This window comes from Oncorhynchus clarkii, chromosome 15, assembly GCF_045791955.1.
Source record: "Oncorhynchus clarkii lewisi isolate Uvic-CL-2024 chromosome 15, UVic_Ocla_1.0, whole genome shotgun sequence".
Taxonomy (NCBI): domain Eukaryota; kingdom Metazoa; phylum Chordata; class Actinopteri; order Salmoniformes; family Salmonidae; genus Oncorhynchus; species Oncorhynchus clarkii.
In genome coordinates this window covers 27,115,956-27,123,073 of record NC_092161.1, presented here as the reverse complement: position 1 = coordinate 27,123,073, position 7,118 = coordinate 27,115,956, and positions in this window count along the sequence as shown.

Here is a 7,118-nt window from a genome sequence, read left to right as displayed (position 1 = left end):
AAGCAAACTCGGTTGACCCTTTTATCTGTGGATTAATTGTCGGAGTAGAGGACCTTTTGCATTTCAGATTTGCAGCTGTAATAGCTGCAAAAGGTGGCTCTACAAAGTATTGACTTTGGGGGGGTGATTAGTTATGCACGCTCAAGTGTTCTGTTTTTTTGTCTTATTTCTGGTTTGTGTCACAAAAAATATTTTGTATCTTCAAAGTGGTAGGCATGTTGTGTAAATCAAATGATACAAACCCTCCAAAAATCCATGTTAATTCCAGGTTGTAAGGCAACCATAATAGAAAAATGCCAAGGGGGTGAAAACTTTTGCAAGCCACTGTAGGAGAGATATGCGCAAACATTTGACAACAAGAAAAATACAAAGTTCTCACACAGAAAGAAAGTTCACGGTAAAAAAATTATCATGCGTGAAAGCAATTTGTAGTCGTAGAAAAAATGCTCGTAACCATAGTAAACTATTTCTATAAATCGCTGGCAGCCTCTCGTTCGGCCATGTTGATGTCTGCCTTTCAACGCTGCAGAAATTATATTATGGTAACCATAATATGTTGACCAATGTAAATAACCCTAGCCCTAGATTACTCTATTTGCAACACTATTGCGGTGTACACCCGTTCATCAACCAAATAGTTGAATTAGCTGGCCAGTGTGATAGCACCACTAAATGTGAAGGATACTGTATGGCATACACTGTAAGTGATTGTAATCCATCCGCTGTCTCATGTTGCACAGACGATGAGCATCAAGGAGACAGGTATTTCTGAGGCTTCTAACCATTTCTCCAGAGGCATGCAAAAGGTAGAGGGGAGGTGTAGGAAATGGGATCAGACGTTGTAACATTATTGCTTCAGTCCCTCTCCTCACCCCAACTTGGGCTTGAATCAGGGACCATCTGCACACATCAACAGTAACCCTCAAAGCATCGTTACCCATCGCTCTGCAAAAGCCACAGCCCTTGCAGAGCAAGGGAAACAACTACTTCAAGGTCTCAGAGCGAGTGACGTCACCGATTGAAACGCTATTAGCGTGCACCGCTAACTAGCTAACCATTTCACACCCGTTACACTCACCCCCTTTGACGACCTCCTTTTCCGCAGCAACCAGTGATCAGGGTTAACGGCATCAATCAATTTTTTTTACATGACTACAAATCGCTTTCTACGTGTGATAACTCAGTCTTTATGGCAGTCATTTTACTTAAGACCCTTGGAAATGACCTGAATATCTGCAGTTATAAAAAATTATAATGCAATATATTGATTTATAAATAAAAATGAAAAGGTGTTTGTGGATAGCGAATTGCATTTGTGGATTGCGATTTACATTTGACATGCTATTGAGCCCATGCCTGTCTCTCACACACAGTTCTTTCTGAAGAAACTAAACCAACAGCACATAGAAAGGAACATTGGAACATTGAGACAGATATTTTACTGAATATATAAATGTGAAGCTTCCGGTTGGCGTTTCCAATCACTACCAAATATGATGGTGAGAGGAAGCCCAGTGACCGGCAGTGGGAGAAGATGGAGCGAGAAGGATTTTTGTGCCGAAATTTAAATTTGTTAATTTTCTTATTGATGAAACATTTGATCTCAATATAGTTTTCGGTTTCCAAAACTCAAAAGGCACTCGCACATCTGAGCAATCTATTTTGCTGGTGCATGGTAACAGTTGAATAAAATTAGAAAAAAGAAGGAACCTGCACACTGCTCTTTAATAAGCTTTACGTATCGGCCTCACGGCCTTCAGAGCTTTTGTTAGTTTTTTAAATTAGCACCCTTATGTAGACCTTGCCCCACCCACATCCGTTCCACTCATCGAATGGGGTTGGAGTCAAAGGGAAAAAAACAAGTACTACCAAATATAACAATACGCATTTCATAAATATTCTAATAAAGTGTCTACATAAAACGTATTAAACACGTCTGTAAAACCACAATGTGGACATCGACCTACCAAGCAAGTTCTCATAAATCATTGGGTACAACACAAGAAAAACATCAGAATAATCTGAAATAGGGGCATAATTCATTTTGAAATTAACATACATAGGCATTTCACCATTAAAAGACCTTTAGGAAATCATGTCTGGAGGGTGAAAATCCAAAAACATTATCTTTTGCTCAGCGTATTAATGATATCACCTCACCTGTCTGATATCTTAACTTTCTCTATGCCACAAAATCTAAAAGGTAGAAATCTAATGTTTTAGGACATACATCCTCAGAAGGATTAGCCCCTATTTTTCAATTGCGCCTAAAATGACATACCCAAATCTAACTGCCTGTAGCTCAGGCACTGAAGCAAGGATGTGCATATTATTGGTACCATTTGAAAGAAAACACTTTGAAGTTTATGGAAATGTGAAAGGAATGTAGTAAATATAACACAATAGATCTGGTAAAAGATAAAACAAAGAAAAAAACAACCGTTCTTTTGTATCATTATCTTTAAAATGCAGGAGAAATGCCATAATGTATTATTCCAGCCCAGATGCAATTTAGATTTTGGCCACTAGATGGCAGTGTATGGGCAACGTTTTAGACTGATCCAATGAACCATTGCTTTTCTCTTCAAAATGTTGTAGCAAGACTGCCCAAATGTGCCTAATATGTTTAATAATAACTTTTCATGTTCAAAATTGTGCACTCTCCTCAAACAATAGCATGGTATTTGTCAAGTTGTCTAGGTGTTATAATTATTTCAGCTCTGCCCAAACTTGAAAACGGCTTGCTCAACACGTGAAGGATGCAAAGGGACAACTCAATTCCTTTTTAGTGTTTTGTTATGGTTTTGATGCCATTTGTTGAAACAGTTGATTTGTTGAATAAAGTAGTTGAATGACAGAGGAATAGGGAGTAGGTTGATAACCTTGAACAGAGAATAAACATGCATTATTTTACACAATAAACAATGCAGGACACAGCAACAAAGCATGGCTTTGAAAAAAGTAAACGTTTAAACAATTTAATCTAGCACTTCAAGCAATTACTTCTGCAGTCAGAAAATATCCACAAAAAAGAAGTCACCACTCCTACCAGTGTACATGTAAATTGTGCTAAGCACTGGATGCAACATAATAAATAATTCCAAACATTACATACCAGTTGCGTCTTTAGGGTTGAACAATGAGCTGTTTGTATGTTGAGGACCCAAGCAAAGCTAAGCCCAAACATTTTATGCCAGGTGCGCATGTAAAAGTAGTACCTCCAGAAATCTGAGTTCCACCTGTGTTTTTGGGTTATCTGCCCTCTTGAGGCCTGGAGTTCTTTAAAGGAAGGATGTTTTGAGTGTTCTGTTTTTTGACGCAACAGTATTCTTTCACTATAATAGCTACTGTAAATTGGACAGTGCAGTTAGATTAACAAGAATTTAAGCTTTCTGACAATATCAAATATGTCTATGTCCAGAGAAATTGCCTTACTTACAACCTCATGCTAATCGCATTAGCCTATGTTAGCTCAACCGTCCCATGGAAGGGACACCGATCCAAAATAAGCTTTAAAATGTACTGCGACTGGATAATCCCTCTCGTTTCTCCTAATTTAACTTTTATGTTCAATGATTCTCTGTTTGAGAGAACGAAAGGTTTTACCTACAGTTGAAGTTGGAAGATTACATACACCATAGCCAAATACACTGCTCAAAGAAATAAAGGGAACACTAAAATAACACATCCTAGATCTGAATGAATGAAATATTCTTATTAAATACTTTTTTCTTTACATAGGCCACACTACAGGCTGATCCAACTTTGATGTAATGTCCTTAAAACAAGTTGAAATGAGGCTCAATGATGTGTGTGGCCTACACGTGCCTGTATGACCTCCCTACAACGCCTGGGCAAGCTCCTGATGAGGTGGCGGATGGTCTCCTGAGGGATCTCCCCTCAGACCTGGACTAACGCATCCGCCAACTCCTGGACAGTCTGTGGTGCAATGTGGCGTTGGTGGATGGAGCGAGACATGATGTCCCAGATGTGCTCAATTGGATTCAGGTCTGGGGAACGGGTGGGCCAGTCCATAGCATCAATGCCTTCCTCTTGCAGGAACTGCTGACACACTCCAGCCACATGAGGTCTAGCATTGTCTTGCATTAGGAGAAACCCAGGGCCAACCACACCAGCATATGGTCTCACAAGGGGTCTGAGGATCTCATCTCGGTACCTAATGGCAGTCAGGTTACCTCTTGCGAGCACATGGAGGGCTGTGCGGCCCCCCAAAGAAATGCCACCCCACACCATGACTGACCCACCGCCAAACCGGTCATGCTGGAGCATGTTGCAGGCAACAGAACGTTCTCCACGGCGTCTCCAGACTCTGTCACGTCTGTCACATGTGCTCAGTGTGAACCTGCTTTCATCTGTGAAGAGCACAGGACGCCAGTGGCGAATTTGCCAATCTTGGTGTTCTCTGGCAAATGCCAAACGTCCTGCACGGTGTTGGGCTGTAAGCACAACCCCCACCTGTGGACGTTTGAGCAGACACATGCACATTTGTGGCCTGCTGGAGGTCATTTTGAAGGGCTCTGGCAGTGCTCCTCCTGCTCCTCCTTGCACAAAGGCGGAGGTAGCGGTCCTGCTGCTGGGTTGTTTCCCTCCTACGGCCTCCTCCACGTCTCCTGATGTACTGGCCTGTCTCCTGGTAGCGCCTCCTATGCTCTGGACACTACGCTGACAGACACAGCAAACCTTCTTGCCACAGCTCGCATTGATTTGCCATCCTGGATGAGCTGCACTACCTGAGCCACTTGTGTGGGTTGAAGACTCCGTCTCATGCTACCACTAGAGTGAAAGCACCACCAGCATTCAAAAGTGACCAAAACATCAGCCAGGAAGCATAGGAACTGAGAAGTGGTCTGTGGTCACCACCTGCAGAACCAGTCCTTTATTGGGGGTGTCTTGCTAATTGCCTATAATTTCCACCTGTTGTCTATTCCATTTGCACAACAGCATGTGAAATTTATTGTCAATCAGTGTTGCTTCCTAAGTGGACAGTTTGATTTCCCAGAAGTGTTATTGACTTGGAGTTACATTGTGTTGTTTAAGTGTTCCCTTTATTTTTTTGAGCAGTGTACATTTAAACTCAATTTTTCACAATTCCTGACATTTAATCCTAGTAAAAATTCCCTGTCTTAGGTCAGTTAGGATCACCAATTTATTTTAAGAATGTGAAATGTCAGAATAATAGTAGAGTGAATGATTTATTTCAGCTTTTATTTCTTTCATCACATTCCCAATAGGTCAAAAGTGTACATACACTCAATTAGTATATGGTAGCATTGCCTTTAAATTGTTTAACTTGGATCAAACGTTTCGAGTAGCCTTCCACAAGCTTCCCATAATAAGTTGGGTGAATTTTGGACCATTCCTCCTGACAGAGCTGGAGTAACTGAGTCAGGTTTGTAGTCCTCCTTGCTCACACACACGCTTTTTCAGTTCTGCCCACACATTTTCTATAGGATTGAGGTCAGGGCTTTGTGATGGCCACTCCATTACCTTGACTTTGTTGTCCTTAAGCCATTTCTCCACAACTTTGGAAGTATGCTTGTGGTGATTGTTCAATTGGAAGACTCATTTGCGACCAAGCTTTAACTTCCTGACTGATGGCTTGACATGTTGCGTCAATATATCCACATAACTGTTCCCCTCATGCAGCCATCTATTTTGTGAAGTGCACCAGTCCTTCCTGCAGCAAAGCACCCCCACAATATGATGCTGCCACCCCCGTGCTTCAAGGTTGGGATGATTTTCTTCGACTTGCAAGCCTCCCCCTTTTTCCTCCAAACATAACGATGGTCATTAGGGCCAAACAGTTCTATTTTTGTTTCATCAGACCAGAGGACATTTTTCCGAAAAGTACGATCTTTGTCCCCATGTGCACTTGCAAACCGTAGTCTGGCTTTTTTTTTGCGGTTTTGGAGCAGTGGCTTCTTCCTTGCTGAGCGGCCTTTCAGGTTATGTCGATAGAGGACTCGTTTTACTGTGGATATAGAAACTTTTGTACCTGTTTCCTCCAGCATCTTCACAAGGTCCTTTGCTGTTGTTCTGGGATTGATTTGCACTTTTCGCACCAAAGTACATTAATCTCTAGGAGACAGAACTCATCTCCTTCCTGAGCGGTGTGAAGGCTGCGTGGTCCCATTGTGTTTATACATGCAAACTATTGTTTGTATAGATGAACGTGGTACCTGCAGGCGTTTGGAAATTGCTCCCAAGGATGAACCAGACTTATGGAGGTCTACAAAACACATTCTGAGGTCTTGGCTGATTTCTTTTGATTTTCCCATGATATCAAGCAAAGAGGCACTGAGTTTGAAGGTGGGCCTTGAAATACATCCACAGGTACACCTCCAATTGACTCAAATGGGGTCAATTAGCCTATCAGGAGATTCTAAAGCCATGACATCCTTTTCTGGAATTTTCCAAGCTGTTTAAAGGCACAGTCAACTTAGTGTATGTAAACTTCTGACCCACTGGAATTGTGATGCAGTGATTTGTAAGTGAAATAATCTGTCTGTAAACAATTGTTGTAAAAATGACTTGTGTCATGCAGAAAGTCTTATCCGACTTGTCAAAACTATAGTTTGTTAACAACCTAAGTGTATGTAAACTTCCAACTTCAACTGTACATAGCACAGCCCACATGGACATTTAATAATGTAGATAACATGGGTGGTGGAGCACGTAATAATGTAATTTATTTGGAAACATTTTCCTGTATGTGAATGGCAGAAATATTCACACTTCATCATATTGTTGCACTGTGTAGAACCTCTGCATTTATAGCTACCATTCGGAAGAGGGCTTAATAGAGCCTGGCTGATTTTCTTTTGTGGCTGGCAGTTGGCATGGACCAATTTATTGCGTACATTGTGACCTCTCCTATATACAATAAGTGGTGGATTCTTAAATTCAGCCTGCAAAGCTGGGTCCGATGATAAAACATGCAAGTGTTTCTTGACAGCATCTCCCACTTTCCGCGAGTTCAAAGTATATGTGGTTGTGAACATTACAGAGTGTTCGTTAGCGCTAGTGGGTCTTTTTTGTAGCAGTTCATCTTGTGTTTTCCCCAATGCCAAATTAAGAGCTTCATCCACACATTGTGG